The sequence below is a fragment of the Ictidomys tridecemlineatus genome, chromosome 10 (assembly GCF_052094955.1).
Source record: "Ictidomys tridecemlineatus isolate mIctTri1 chromosome 10, mIctTri1.hap1, whole genome shotgun sequence".
NCBI classification, from domain to species: domain Eukaryota; kingdom Metazoa; phylum Chordata; class Mammalia; order Rodentia; family Sciuridae; genus Ictidomys; species Ictidomys tridecemlineatus.
In genome coordinates, this window is record NC_135486.1 from 107,342,409 (window position 1) to 107,358,782 (window position 16,374).

Consider the following 16,374-nt stretch of genomic DNA (forward strand, 5'->3'; position numbering starts at 1 on the left):
GGCGGAGCCAGTCCTGCCCATCCCCAGCCTTGGGCTTCCTGCCCCTGGACTGCCAGGAATAACTGCCCGTCACTTCAGCCCCAGCCTGTGGTGCTTCAGCAGACTGACCCTTCTGTGTGACTAAGGACGCTCCCTGCCATCTGCAGGGTTGTTTTTTTTTTTTTTTTTTTTTTTTTTAAGTCACAAAAGAGTGTTGGGAGGACCCCATGCCTCTCCCCAGGCTGCGGAGAGGATCGCCCCACCTCCTTCCACCTGTCGATGGGATTATCTGTCTTCACGTCTCTTCTCTGCTCATCATCTATTGAGTTCCACGTCAACTCCCTGTTTCTAGAATGTTCCACTTCATATTTTTGAACTAGAGAGTTGACTGTGGGCAACTAAAAACTCAGAAAAGAGAAACTGTGGCTGAGGAGCCTCTGGTAGTGCCCCATCTATGTTATGCTGGAAATCTGCATCTTTCTTTCCCATGGCTGGATGGGGCAAAGCCATTAAATAAATGGTTACACGTTAGAGTTGATTAGAGAAGAATTTTAATAATTTTTTTTTTTTTTGTATTTTATTAAGAGACAGGGTCTCACTGAGTTGCTGAGGGCCTCACTAAGTTGCTGAGGCTGCTTGAACTCACCATCCTCCTGCCTCAGCCTCCCGAGGTGCTGGGATCACAGGTGTGCGCCACTGTAACTGGCTTGTCATTTGATTTTTAATGTTGATTCCTGCTTCCTACTCCCAGGTATTCAGGTGGGGCCTGGGGTGGCTAAAACAGACTGGGAGATCACAGTCACAGCTGGAGTGACAGCGAGGGCTTTCCCCCTTCTCGCAGCATGCCCGGTGACAGTCATCCTCTCCTTCCTCTCACACTCCCTGTCCCGTGAGAGCCCTCCCATGTGGTTTTCTGAACTTTGCCTAACGGTCTCTGGTTACTCATTACTTCCTTCACCTTGTACTCCCTGCTTTCCTGGAAACCCGAAGGGTCCCCATTGCGACATGTCTGAGCCCCTCCCCCGCTTCCCTTCCAATTCAGTGAATGGACCGTTTTTTTTTTTTAGTCACGGCAGCAGGGTGTGCCTGTCGTTTATTGTGGTCACCACCAGCTCTGAAGCATTTTGCAACCACTATGAGAATGTTCAGGAGGCAGTGGAGGGAGAGATCTGCCCCGGGCGAGGCTGACTGTCCTGCCCAGCTGTTTCAGGAGGAGCCCGGGCAAGCTCACCACCTGCCCGGCTTGGAATCAAGGGATCTGGCTCCCTGTCTTGGGTTCCTGGTTAAATTGCTTGGACAGGTCTCTTGCCCACTCTGGGTTCTGTCTCCAACATCTGTACAGTGGGAATTAAAATAACCCAACAGGACCTCTCTCACTGGGTCACATGTCCTGGGCACAAGGGTAGTGAATGAGGTGCCCACCTCCTGCAGGGCCAAGAGAGCACGTCCCAGGGCCTGCTGCCCTCCTGACTCCCCAACTAAGAGACCACTTCCATCGGGTGCAGTGGCACATGCCTGTCATCCCATTGGCTCAGGAGGCTGAGACAGGAGGATGGAGAGTTCAAAGCCAGCCTCAGCCAAAGCGAGGCACTAAGCAACTCCGGGAGACCCTGTCTCTAAATAAAATACAAAATAGGGCTAGGGGTGTGGCTCAGTGGTTAGGTGCTCCTGAGTTTAGGCAAGTTCCCATCCCTCCACTCCCTCTTTGGTGCTGGGGGACTTCAGTCCATTCAGTGGTATTCAGCCTGGTTTTCCATCCGCTTGTCGGTTTTAAGAGATCCTGCGCATCTGGGGCAACGGTCCTGGGTCTGTCTTGTGGGAATATTTTCTCCTGCTGTGTGGCTTGTGGTCTCATTTTTGGGTCGGTGTCTTTTTGCAGGGTGTAAGTCCAGCCCTAAGGTCTCTCCCTGTCGTGGGTGGTGGCGACGTTGGTGCTGAAACTCATGTTGGAGTTTAATCCCCACCGCGAGGTGTCAGGAGTATAGGAAATTGGGCCCAGCTCTGGTGTTTACAAGTGGAGCCCTTGGAGGGCCGTATGGATGAGGGAGGAGCCCCGTGAGCGGATCCTGGGGGCTTTGTAAGAACAGAGCGAGACAAGAGTCAAAACAAACTCCTTTCCTTTAAAAGTTATCCAGGCTGAGGTTTTCTTGTGTTAATAAAATCGGAAAATAGACCAGACAGTAATGATTCAACTTCACGCGGATAGTCAGATTTTAAAAATATCTTCATTTATTTATTTAATCATTTTCCTTATTCTTTATGTGGTGCTGACGATGGAACCTTGTGCCTCCCTCTTGCTAGGCAAGTGCTCTACCACTGAGCTGTAACTCCAACCCCAGGGTATTCTGGGTTTTTTATTTTTTTGGAATTGAACCCAGGGGTTCTTAACCATTGAGCCACATCCCCAGCCCTTTTTAAATATTTTATTTAGTGACAGGGTCTCACTGAGTTGCTTACAGCTGTACTAAGTTGCTGAGGCTGGCTTTGAACCCAAGATCCTCCTGTCTCGGCCTCCTGAGCTGCTGGGATTACAGGTGTGGGCCACCATGCCCAGCTGGATATTCAATTTTAACACTGTCATTCGTTGAAAAGTCTATCCTTTCCCTATTGAAAGGTCTTCATACCCTCTTAAAAAAAAATACATGTGAGAGTTCGTTTCTGGAGCTCTGTAACCTACTCCATCAGTCTGTAGGTCTGTGCTGAGGCCTGTACCACACTGTTTTGAGTACTGTTGCTTTGCACAATGTTTGAATGCAGCAAGTGTAAGGCTTCCAAATTTCTTCTTCTTTTTCCAGATTGTTTGGGCCATTTTGGGTCCCTCCATATTCCAGATACATTTAAGAAGATGTATTTTTTTTCCTATTCTTGCAAACATCATCACTGTTGTTTCAACAGGGATTTCCATGTATCTGCCACTGCTCTGGGGGAGTGGACAACTTAGCAAGAGCCGGCCATCCAGCCCACAATCAGTCCTTCCATTGATTGGTGTCTCCTTTACTTTCTTCAGTAAATATCTGTAGTTTTCAGTACACACCTAGTTTACCTCCTCGGTTAGGTTTATTTCTAACCTAAGACCTCTGCTCTTCCCATCTTGCTAAACCGAGGAGGTGGTTGTGCGAGATAGAGGTGATTTCTTCAACTATGTGTTCATTTTGAGGCTATTCTGAGTAAAACAGCTTTCTCACATTTCTTTTCTGATTCTTCATTTCAGTCTGCAGAGACATGACTTATTTTGTGTGTTGAGCTTACATCCTGCAAGTCTATTGAACTTGTCCATTACGTCTAATGTGGTTTTGTAGACTTCGAGGGTTTCTACCACTGAGGTCAAGTGGAGTCAGTGGCCCGTGGATCACCCACATCAGACAGAGCCTTGGCTGAGGAACTATTGGCTGACAGTCTCATTGCTGGATTCCCGAGTTTACTTCTCCCGGCCCCTCCCTCTTGCTGATGCACTGTCACAGGGGAAGGGGAGGGTTTTCCTGTAAACACACTTTGCTGTTTTAATTTCTGGACTGAAATCGGCCCTGTGCCTCTGGTTTGTCTCATTCCTTTACCTACCCTGCTGTCCTCACCCTATGGGCACGGAGGATGGGCTTTCCCGTAAACCTATGTTTCTGGGTTGTTTTTTTTTTTCTTTTTCTATTTCTATGGACTTACATCCATTTTTCTGGCAGGGAAGTGGCAGTGATGGACTATCCTGTTTCCTGTGTCTTACAATTTGGTGAATCAACTTCACCTATCCCCAGAGGATTGTGGGAAGTGGGCCCTGAGCTCAAAGCCAGTCGCTCCACATGTTGACGATCCCACGGTCCTAATCACTTGGCCCAACCCTAGACCCTCCCTGTACCAGGGCCTTGCAAGGGGTTCACATCACTGTGACCTGTGACCCTTTGTGCTATGCCAGAGAATGGTACAGAAGACTAATTAATAGGGCTGTTTACAAAGCGAGAAGACCTTTGCTCTTCCCATCTTGCTAAACCCAGGAGGTGGTTGTGCAAGAGAGAGGTGATTTCTTCATCCACGTGTTCATTCAAAGTCGTGAAGCCTGCACTAAGCATTCTCAGGCCCTGGGAACAAAGAAATGAATAGACTGATGGTCCATCCTTGGAGGAAACAGTTTCGTGGGCGAGACAGACTCCTAAATGTTGCATATACAGCGTGACACGTGTCTCTGCAGGTACCTGCATGCAACGCAACAGGGTTTTGGGGGGGGGGTCAGGAGAGTCTGAGGAGAGGGGCATCACCCTGACTGCACTCAGGCCCAGACACTCAGTCGCACAGTGTCCGTGACATCTGATCCCAGGGCCACTCCTCTGCCTGGTTACTGGGCCTGTGAGATTTGCAAGTGAGCCCCAATAGAATTGCAACCCTCTAGTCATAAAAGATGGTGCTGCAGGGTTTGGTAGGGGTTTCTAAAATATAAAAGATCATAAAGAAAACGGTAATCAGCACCCACGCTTATTACTCAAGAGTCCAGAACTCAAATCATTAATATTTCAGATAAATATTTTTGAATATTTAAAGGAGATAGAATAATATAATCAAGATGAAGTACACTTTACATCCCTCCCTAGTTTCAATCTCCGTTTTTTCTTCCCCAGAGGCAACATTATCATAAATTTGCTATGTATTTGTCTACTCTATTTTAAATGATTTCATCATGCATTTCAATGAATATATATCTCTATGATATGGCAGAGGATCATTTTTATGCATTTTGAACTTTTCAGAGGTTTCTATGTAATGCATAGCATAAAATTCTAATGCTTGTTTTTTTTTTTTAACAATTCAACATTATGTTTTCCAAGGTCTGTCTGTCTATCTATCTATCTATTTATTATCCATCTATCTTATATTTAAATCCTTTATAACATTCTTCCATTGAATGGCTTGCATGACTTTTCCATAAATTTTCCTGCAGACGGACATTTAGATTTCCTTTCTTTCTTTTATTTTATTTCACGGATAATTCTGCAACAAGCAGTGTTTACACATCTCTTGATGGAAGACTGCAAACATTTTTGGGTTGGACAGTGTGGGCAATACTAGACTATGCAATAGTTGTTCTCCAAAATGTTTGGATCTATTTGCATTTCCCCCCCACTCTAATGGAGGTTTATAGTAAGCCTCTGGTATTGCCGGTCTTTTGGGTTTGCCAGTTGGATGTGGAGATGGGGCCTCCTGCCACCTGTGTGCTGGGCCTGGCTTGGGCTGTCCTGGAGAGCTCGCCCCAACTCCAGGATCAGGGCTTCCCAGTGCTTACTGTGCGTTGGCTGTGGTGAGGGTATTTACACCTTGGAAAGTGGCAGACGCTGCCTGTCAGACTGTCCTGTGGAGAGCAGGTTGTGGGGCCTTGTGACACTCACGGCCACCCATAGCACTCCAGAGGTCACCTCTGCCTCTGCCTCACCTCACCCTGTTTGTGACTCACAGTCTGAAGACACAGGGAGTTGTGGCAGCTGTTGGTGACACAGTGTTTGATGCCGTTTTTGCCACATGACTGTTCTAGACTGAAGGTGGTACCTGGTCAGATGTTCCTGGTGAGTTCAAAAAACAAAAAATGAAAACTCCAAAAGTCCAAGAAAAACCTCCAGGGGATTTTATATTGAAAGGAGAAGCAAAACATTTAAATACATTAATATTCTCCCTTTAAAACTTTTTTTTAACTAAAAGATTCCACAGCTTTATTTTTCTTATCTAATGATATTTTCTGGAACATATTGGGTAGCATATGCTGTGATCCATCCTATACCTTTCTGCAGGTGCAGAGTCCCCATTTTATGGGCACACTACAGATGAGCCCGTCAATCCCCCACTGATGGACATGTAGGTTGCTTCCAGCCCTCTGCTTATAGAAAAAAAAGGCTACTATAGATTAATGCATGGGTTATTTTGTATTTTTGACTAAGTATATCTAGGATATATTCTTGGGAGTAGGATTTCTAAGAAACTTATAGAATATTTAAAAAAACTTTTTTGAAATATAATTTATAAACAATAAAAAGCAATAATTGTGGGCTGGGGTTGTGGCTCAGCGGTAGAGTGCTCGCCTAGCATGTGCCCTGGGTTCGATCCTCAGTACTACATAAAAATAAATAAATAAAATAAAGATATTGTGTCCAACTAAAAAATAAATATTAAAAAAAATGCAGGGGCTGGGATTGTGGCTCAGCGGTAGAGCGCTCGCCTAGCACAGGCAGGACCTGGGTTCGATCCTCAGCACCACATAAAAATAAAGGCATTGTGTTGTGTCCATCTACACCTAAAAAATAAATATTAAAAAAATGCAATAATTGTAAGTTTCCAGTTCAATGATTTTTCCATAAATTTATATGGCTTTGCAACCACCTCCTTTATTCAGTTTTAGAACCCTGCCATCCCACCCCCAAATCTCCTTGCACGTGTCCCTGACCTCAGACTCACACACGTGTTGGTCTGTTTATTATCTCTGAAGTTCTTCTTTTTCTAGAAATTTCCTAGAAGTGAAATCATACAATCTGAAGACTTCCATGTGGAACTTTTTCACTTAGCATCATTCATTGGTTTCATCCCTGGTGTTTATTCAATAGTCTGTTCCCTTTTATTATTGAGTGACATTTCACTGTAGGGTTATTTAACATCTGTTTATCTATTCCTCGGTTGATAGAGTCTGGGTTGTTTTCTTTTTCTTTTTTGGGTACTGGTGGTTGAACTCAGGAACACTCCACCACTGAGCCCCATCCCCAGCCCTATTTTGTACTGTATTTAGAGACAGGGTCTCACTGAGTTGCTTAGCACCTCACTTTTGCTGAGGCTGGCTTTGAACTCAAGATCCTCCTGCCTCAGCCTCCCCAGCTTCTGGATGACAGGTCACGGTGCCCAGCTTCTTGTTCATTTTCAGTTTGGCAATTATGATGGAGAGAGCTGCTGTGAACACTCACAGAGAGTCTTTGTGTGGTCATGCTTTTATTCCTCTTGGGTAAATAGATACCTAGACATGGAATTGCTGGTTCATATGATAGGTATATGCTTAACATTAAAAAAAAAACCCTGCCAAACTATTTTCCAATTTTATATTTCCGCCAACAATATTTGTGAGTTTAACTTTCTCCATGTCCTTGCCATTGACAATGTTTTTGCTTTGGCCCCACTCCTGAGTGTCCAAGGGTACCTTATTGTAATTTTAGTTTGCATCCCCCTGAGAATTCTGATTATCTTTTTCAGGTGCTTATTAGCTATTTATGCAGCTTACTGAGGAAATGGCTGTTCAAATCTTACTTATTTTTAATTGAATCATTGGCCTTATAATTATTGAGCTGTAGAAGTTCTTTATGTATTCTGGATACTAGTCCTTTATCAAATAAATACACGATTTGCAAATATCTTCTCTCAGTTCATGGCTTGTCTTCTCATTTTTTTAGAGTTTTTTTAAAAAAATATATATTAAATTGTAGATGAACACATTTATTTAGGTTTATGTGGTGCTGGGGATTGAACTCAGTGCCTCACATGTGCTAGGCAAGTGCTCTACCACTGAGCTACAACCCCAGCTCCCTTAGGGGTGATTTTCAAGAGCAAAATTTTAAAAATTTTGATGAAGTCAACATTTATCATTTTCTTTTTCTACTAATGGATTATGCCTTTGGTGTCATAGATAAAAAGTTTCCATCTAGCCCAAAGTAACAAGAATTTTCTCCATTGCTTTTTCGTAGATGTTTAGTGGGTTTGGCTCACATGTTTAGGTCTGCGATCCCTTTTGAGTTAATTCTGTATGCGGTCTGAGGTTCAGTTTGATTATGTGCACAAAAGTGTCTGGGTTGCCCTTTAAAAGTGTTTTTGTTATCTGGTCCCTTCCATCCCAGTCTCCTAGGCCTCCCAGGGACACCAGGCACTTTTGCCCATGGGGGGGGGGACCAGTCTGCTGGACATCCGCTTCAGCTCAGGGGACCCAGCCGTCTCCCCTGGATTTTGTCTCTCCCATGAGATTTACACCTCCCCCAAACCTGGTGGCCCTTAGAGATGAGTAGAGTTGCAGAGACACTTGGGGACCTATACCTTCCTCACAGAACAGGGAGAGGTGAGACGGACCAGAAAGCAATGAGGTTTAGGTGTTCAAGGCCACTGGGAGCTCACAGGACTGAGGTTCCATCTCCAAATACTTGAATCCTAACTCTCCACCCTGGGTGGGTGGGGAAGTGCCCGGTGCACATCATTTGCTCATGTGTGCTCCCCGCCACCCCTCCCCTGGTCTGATAGGGTCGATGCAGGAATGAGGATGGAGATGGGGACTGGACCTAGGTGTGGCCCCAGGGAAGGTCAGCAGCAGACTTTTCTCACCAGTATTCTGGAGAGATGTTGCTCACCAGAAAGTGGGGACAATGGCCCCATCCACAGTGTGATGGTTTTACAGACTCTAGGAAGAAACACGCACACGCACACACACACACACACACACGCACACATGCACACGCGCACACACACATGCACACACACGCACACACACACACACACGCACACGCACACACGCACACACACATGCACACACACATTCCCTAGTGCCATTCCGCGTTGCAAATACAGGGCCCCATGGCAGGGTTTGGTCCTGCCTCTCAGGGCATCTCAGTCTCCTCAATCTCACAGTTCAAACCCCCTGAGCAAGCCAGGGAGGGGATCCAGTCACAGGTTGAATGTGAGTCCAGCCTCACTTGGTCTTCGGGTATTCAAGTGTTTCCCCAAGTGTCAGAAATGTGATTTTTTTTAAAAAATAACTTTCCTTATTTCTCTAGGGATAAAAATGATTTTAAAAGATTCTACGAGCCAAGCCAAACAAATGTATGCGCCTGATCCCAGACACATGGGTGACTTCTGATTCACGGCGAGGTCTCGTCAGTGGTAGATGGCCAGGTGGATTAAGCCAACCTGGGCCAGAACTTCAGATTCAGTGGGGAAAAGGAGGTGGGGACGGGAGAGGAGAGTCTCAGCTGTCTCTTTGCCATGGAAACCCGGTGGGAGAAGGCTTATATATTTTTTTCCTGTATTAAGAGATCAATGGGAGATTAATAATAATCCGGTACATTGATGTAGCTCTTCAAACTTGAGAGCTTGCTCGTCTGTAATCTCATTTGATCCTTGCAACGGCCCATGAGCTTGTCAAGAGCGTCCAGGACGTCCCTGCCCGATTAGCGGGAGATAAGGACTTGGACAATTTCACTTATAGAAAGAAAAAGAGAGACAGAGGAAAGGACACAGGGGACTCAGGTTTCTGGGGGAAATGCTCAAGAATAAGTTTATTTTTCCTGGGCTTCGTCTGCCCTCTCAGCCTCTGTTTGCTGTTCTTCTCTGTTTAGCAGATGCAGAAGGCAGAGGGTAAGGAACACACACGCACGCGCGCACACACACACACACTCACACTCCCTACCTCTTGTGGATGGACATTTGGGTTGCCTACACCTTTTGTCTCTTGTGAATAATGGTCCCATGGATGCAGGTGTACAAATATTTCTTTGAGACCCTGATTTCAGCTCTTTCAAGTCCATGCCCAGAAATGGAATCGTTGGGTCACATGGTAATTCCATTGTCCTTTAGTGAGGAAGCTTTCCATTATGAGGACGCCATCTTACATTCCCACTCAGAGAACACAGGGCTTCCAATGCCTCTCCAACCTTGCCAACACTTGATATTTTCTGGATTGTGTGTGTGTGTGTGTGTGTAAATATATACAAAAAGCTTGCTCAGCCTTAAAAAGGGTAGACATCCTGACACATGCCACAGCGTCTTCGAAGGAATGATGCTCAATGAAATATGTCAACCACCAGAGACAAACACTGGAGGGTCCCACTTACAGGAGGACCCTGTGGTAGCCAGATTCCTAGAGACAGAGAGTAGAAGTGCCAGGCGCTGAGGGAGGGATGAGGAGGAAGTTAGTGTTTAATGGGGGCAGAGCCTTAGTTTTGCACGATGAAGAGTTGGGGAGATGGGTTGCACACCAACGAGTATTTACTTAACAACTGAACTGTACACGAACAAGGGTTTAGATGATGAATCTTATATATATTTTACCTCAATTAAAAAATTAAAACAATTTTTTAAAAATTGGGCTGAAATCTGAAGGCTGATGTAATCATTCCCAGTCACCCTTAGCTCCCCCTTGGCCTTTGGTGATTTCAGAATCACACTCTGCTGGTCTACATCTTGATGCCACTTTGGTTTCCTCTATCTGGAATGTTCTTTCTATCTTTATCCTAGTTTTTGACCAAAGCTGGCTCAGACATCAGCTTTTCCAAAGCCTTCCTCATCTTGACCATCAAAACCAGCCTGAAGCTAACCTGGGATTGCGTTTGTCAGCTTTCCATTACTGTGACAAAATACCTGAGCTAATCAATGTAAAAAGAGGAAAGGTTTATCTTGGATCATAATTTCTGAGGTTGCAGCTGTGGGCAGTTGGCTCCATGGCTTCTGGGCCTGTGGTGAGGAAGAATATTGTGACGGAACATGTGTTGGAGCAAAGCGGCTCACCTCATGGTAAAGCAAGGAAAGATAGGCAGAGGCTGGTCCTCATGGATCCTTCAAGGAAATACCCTCATCGTCCTGATTTCTTCCCACCAGGCCCCACCTCCTGAAGGCAAAAGTCATGAAGTCATTGTTTTTATAGCTGAGTAATATTCCATTGTGTATATAGAATGTTACAGTTTCTTTATCCATTCATCTGTTGAAGGGCACCTAGGTTGGTTCCTTAGCTTAGGTATTGTGAATTGAGCTGCTATAAATATTGATGTGGCTGCTTCACTGTAGTGTGCTGATTTTAAGTCCTTTTGGTATATGCTGAGGAGGGGAATAACTGGGTCAAATGGTGGTTCCATTCCCAGTTTTCTGAGGAATCCCCATACTGCTTTCCAGAGTGGTTGCACCAATTTGTGGTCCCACCAGCAATGTGTGAGTGTCCTCTTTCCCTTAAATCTTTATTGTTACTTGTATTCTTGATCTGTGGTACATATACACAATGGACTATTACTCAGCTACGAAAACAACGACTTCATGACTTTTGCCAGTAAATGGATGGATCAGGAGACTCTCTTGCTTGGTGAAATAAGCCAATCCCGATTGCCATTCCAACTGGAGTGAGATGAAATCTCAGTGCAGTTTTAATTTGCATCTCTCTAATTGCTAGAGATGTGGAACATTGTTTCATCTGTTTGTTGACCATTCATAGCTCTTCTTCTGTGAAGGGCTTATTCAGTTCCTTTGCCCATTAATTAATTGACTGGGTTATTGGGTTTTTTTTTTCTTTTTGGTGTTGTTTTTCTGAGTTCTTTATATATATATCCTGGAAATTCATAAAAGAGCAACTGTTTCCTGCTCCCACTGTGTTGGGACTCTCCTCCCCGGCCCCTCCTGCAGCGGGATCTTGGTCAGGCCTGGGTTTGAGCTCATGCGTTCATGACACAGTCCCAGCCTGGTTTCCAGGGCAGACACAGCCTGGAGTCAGCACTAAATATGTTCCTAACTGACACGGCCGTCAGGCCTCCCAGCCCAGCTTAGCAGTACTTCTCCTGGTTTGGGGCTGCTCTGAGCTAGAAGCCACCATGGGAAAGGGGAGGCCTGGCAGGTCCCCAGAGTTCCCGGTCCTGATTCCCCAGCAAGTGAACTGTAGCATGAGACGGGAGGGAGAGGACAGGCAGACGCTGTGAGTCACTCCAGCCCCCAGGGCAGGGGACATTAAGGCTCTCTTTCTGCCTCCTTCCTTCTCTCTCTCCCCTCTTCAGAGCCCGGGCACAGTGCTGTCCAGCCCCTGGCGAGGTCACCGAGGGTGACAGTAGACTGACTCTGAACTGGATTCATGAAGGACGCGTGGTCTTAGCGCCGCCCTCTCTAGCAGTGTGGCCTGAGGATGCCCTAGAGGTCTCTGGTCCTCTGCCTCTAGAAGCAGGTGAGGTGGCAGTACTGGGTTTGAGCCAGTTGGAGGCTGGCTGAGGAAGAAGATAGAACCACAAGGTGGCAGTAGAGGGTGGGGTTTCATTTGGTTGAAACTTTGACAAAGTTGCACGTGGGCAGGTCCCTCTGCATGGAACTTCCAGAGGCTTTAGGTCTGGAGCTGCTACCTGGCAATCGAGAAGGGAGTGGAGGTCAGAGATGGCTCTGACTGGTTGAGGTGTGGCAGTCCAGCATCCCTGAGGGGGGCCTCGGGTCAGAGCCCTGACTCCCTGGTCAGAAGAGCTTGTCCCCTTCCTGGCTGCTGACTGACCTTAGCTATGGCCAGCAGATGTTGGGCACAGGTTTTTTTTTTTTGTTTTGTTTTGTTTTTTAAAAAAGAAACCAAAAAGAACAAGAAGCAAAGATCAAAATCATCCATGATCACAAGCCATTTACCATTTTTAAATTTTTTATTGGTTCTTTTTAGTTATTGAGAATTTTTGCATCTATGTTCATTAGACATATTGGTCTGAAGTTTTCTTTCTTTCTTTCTTTCTTTTTTTTTTTTTTGGATGTGTCTTTGCCTGGTTTTGGAATCAGAGTGATATTGGCCTCATGGAATGAGTTTGGAAGTGCTGCCTCTTTTTCTATTTCCTGAAATAAATTGGAGTGTATTGGTATGAGTTCTTCTTTAAAGGTCTTGGAGAACTCGGCTGTGTGTCCGTCCAGTCCTGGGCTTTTCTTGGTTGGCAGGCTTTTGATGGCGTCTGCTGTTTTATCACTTGAAATTGATCTGTTTAAATTGTGTATCCCATCCTGATTCAATTTGGGCAAATTATACGACTCTAGAAATTTGTTGTGCCTTAGATATTTTCTACTTTATTGGAGTACAAGTTTTCAAAATAATCTCTAATTATCTTCTGTATTTCTTAGTGTCTGTTGTGATATATCCTTTTCACCATGTATGTTAGGGATTTGAGTTTTCTGTCTCCTTCTCTTCGTTAACATGGCCAAGGGCCTGTCAATTTCATTTATTTTTTCAAAGAACCAACTTTTTGTCCTGTCAATTTTTTTCAATTGTTTTTTTTTCCAATTTCATTGATTTCAGCTCTGATTTTAATTATTTCCTGTCTTCTGCTGCTTTTGGGGTTGGTTTATTCTTCTTTGAGATGTAGTGTTAAGTCATTTATCGACTTTTTCTTCCCTTAAGGAATGAACTCCATTCAATGAACTTTCCTCTGGGAACTGCTTTCATAGCATCCCAGAGATTTTGATAGGTTGTATCTGTGTTCTCTTCACCTCTAAAAATTTGTCATCTCCTCCTTGATGTCTTCTGCAACCCTTTGTTCATTCAGTAGCATATTGTTTAGTGTCCAGTTGTTGGCGTGGATTTTATTTCTTATTTGATCATTGATTTCTAATTTCATTCCATTATGATCTGATAGAATGCAGGGTAATGTCTCTACTTTTTTATATTTGCCAAGAGTTGCTTTGTGGCATAGTATACAGTCTATTTTAGAAAAGGATCCATGTGCTGCTGAGAAGAAAGTGTATTCTCTCGTCGAAGGATGGGATATTCTATATATGTCAGTTAAGTCCAAGTTATTGATTGTGTTATTGAGTTATAAGTGCCAGTAGAATGTATTTGGACATATTGTACATATGTGGAGTCTCTCTTCCCGTTTTTGGAGTTGCACATGACGTGGAGTCACACTGGTCATGTATTCATATAGGAACACAGGAAAGTGATGTTCAATTCATTCCATGGTCTTTCCCATTCCCATCCCCCTTTCCTCCCCCCCCCCCAGCTTCCACCTGTCCAATCTGGTGAACCTCCACTTCTCCTTCCAGGTCCTACGTGGGTACAGAGACACAACGAGACATCTTTCCACAGATCTTGTCACCACACTTTCTCATGTGCTCTGAATATTTACCAACTCAAAATGTCTTGGGAAACAAAGATTCTAAAGTGAGCAGTGGAATAATCCAGCCGTGGTGGCATCGAGGAAGGAATATAATCTCAGTGACCCCAGAGTCCCCCGGGGGGCCATGAGAGTCTAATGGCACAGCTTGGGTCTGATCTGGGAATATGAGTATGTGGAGCTCCCGGGGATCTTGGGGCCTGGAGTGGGGCCAACGTGGAGGAGGGAGAGGTCGACAGAGGATGGAAGGACAGATGGTTCCTGTGGATGCCTGGTAACTGCCTCCACGTCGTGTCTGCTGCCTGACAGAGATCTGAACTTCCCGGCCACAGGAGAAGAGAAAGTCATTTGTGTATGAATACCACACACAACCCTGGTACCTGTGACCAGCCATCGGGTGGCATCAGCTGACATCCGCTCCTTTGACTTATGTGGTCCTGGAAGGGTCACACAGGAGTGCCCTACTTGGGGTGGACCCCACACTCTCCTGTTATAATAAAGGAGTCGCAGAGGGTCCCTGCCTGTCGGTGGGTCACTGTGTTATTTATTTCTTCAGAGCAGGCTGGGACCCACTGGCTGGAAAGATCACCAGTACCATGTTTATACCAGCAATGCACATAGCCTAGTCATGGAACAAGTTATACGGTGGGCAGGGACAGATAGGTAATGACGAGTTCCACTATTACGTATGATTATAATGCACTAATAAAAAAATCCCCATAAAAAACCACTACTACCAGATTCAATTTTTTTTAACGCAGACGATTGTTTTAACTATAGTGAAAATAGGCATATTTTTAGCCATTCAGGGTCCACCTGCTTTGCATACCCCTCAATTTATGCAAAAGTTCTCATTCCATGCCTTATTTCTTGTCTTTTGAAGAGCCAGGCTTTTGTTATTTCACTGTTTTTCTTCCCATAGTTTGAGATTGAGTCCTTATACGCTCATTTCTATTTTTCCTAGTAATTGCCTGTTAGAGTTTTTTTTTTCACAAATTAAACAGTATTTTTATTTTCTCCTGAAGACAAAAATATTAACACTGAACTCCCCTCGTTTCCTCTCAGTCTTTCTTCTCATCCCGCTAACCCCGCCCCCATTCCAAGATAAAATCTTTTGAAATGTTTTTCATTTTCTTTTTTTTTTTTGATGACACCTTCTAATTGTACATGCTTATGGGGTACAGTTGATATTTTGATCCATGTGTACACTCTTGAGTTTTTTTTAAAGATATATTATTTATTTTTTTTAATATTTATTTTTTTACTTGTAGTTGCACACAAGACCTTTATTTTTATGTGGTGCTGAGGATCGAACCCAGGGCCTCACACATGGGGTTGAGCCACAACCCCAGCCCAACACTCTTTGAGTTTTTAATAACACATAACAATACTATGCATCAAGAATTATTTGGACATATATATTTTGTTCTCCTTTGTGTTTAAATTTCCTGCTTGTGAGACTCATAAGCTGACCATTAGTGGTTTGATTTTGTAATTTGTTGCTTTCCCTTCACTATGGTTACTTGCATTTTATGACATCTAATTTCTTAAATTCATTACATTTTTGTTGGTCTTGTTAGAATAAATCCCTAACTAATCTGTTCAAAAAGATTTTTAGGGTGACAAACTCGTGGAGCCACTGTATGTCTGAAGGTATCTTTAGTTTGATCTCACCCTTAAAATTAGCTTTTGACTGTGTATAAACCCCAAAGTTCAAAATAGGTTTTATCTTCAGACTTTTGAGGTTTTTGCTCTTTTGTCTTGGTGTCCACTGTGGCCAATGAGAAGTGTCCACTGTGGCCAATGAGAAGGCAGAGCCCAGGTGGATTTTTGTTTCTTTGTAGGCACATTTTTCTCTCATTCTCATTCAGGACCTGCCCACCTGCTGCTTCCTGCCTGGAGATGTGCCAACATGCTCTGACACACCTGTTATTGCCATCAGCTGCACTCACGGAGGTCAAACCAATGGGCATCCCTCTCTGCACTGTGAGCTGAATAAACCTCTCTTGACTTCATAAGTAGCTTGTCTCAGGTACTTTGTTGCAGCAATGCAAAGCTCACTAATACAGGTGCTGATCTGTTTCACTCACTGTAATCAGTGATCTATGAACTCCTTCAACACAAGGAGTATCTTGATTTACCTCTGGAAAATTCTATTTTATTATTAATTTACTCTGCCCTCCTTGCTCTTGTTTCTCCATATGGGAAAATTTTATTAGATGGCTTTTAGGGTGAGTTGATTATTTGGGCAATAATTTTTTTCACTTGCATTGATCTACATTCACCTAATCTATTGGGTTTTACATTTTATTTATCAGATTTTTATTTTCTAAGATTCCTAATTGGCCTTTTTTTTTTTCTCTGATCATGCTTTCCACACTCTCGGATTCAACAGGCCAAAGATTGAAAATATTTGGAAAAAATTTGCATCAGAACTGAACAAGTACACATTATTTTCCTTCCCATTATTCCTTACATAATACAGTATAATCACTACTTACATGGAATTTACATTTTATTGGGTATTATATGTAATCTAGAGATGATTTTAAGTATACCAGTGGATGATTACTATGTAATTTTT

At 44.0% G+C, this 16,374-nt stretch overlaps 1 long non-coding RNA gene across 2 annotated transcripts; it reads left to right on the plus strand.

The window, feature by feature from the left end:
* The first annotated feature begins 4,020 nt into the window (after nucleotides 1–4,020).
* Nucleotides 4,021–15,808, plus strand: LOC144367053 (uncharacterized). Of its 2 annotated transcripts, none has more exons than XR_013426261.1 (2): nucleotides 4,021–4,156; nucleotides 15,662–15,808. It is a non-coding gene; the product is annotated as an uncharacterized LOC144367053 (long non-coding RNA). The 2 variants fall into 2 exon arrangements; XR_013426262.1 differs by lacking the exon at nucleotides 15,662–15,808 and adding an exon at nucleotides 13,720–14,523.
* Nucleotides 15,809–16,374: the final 566 nt, after the last annotated feature.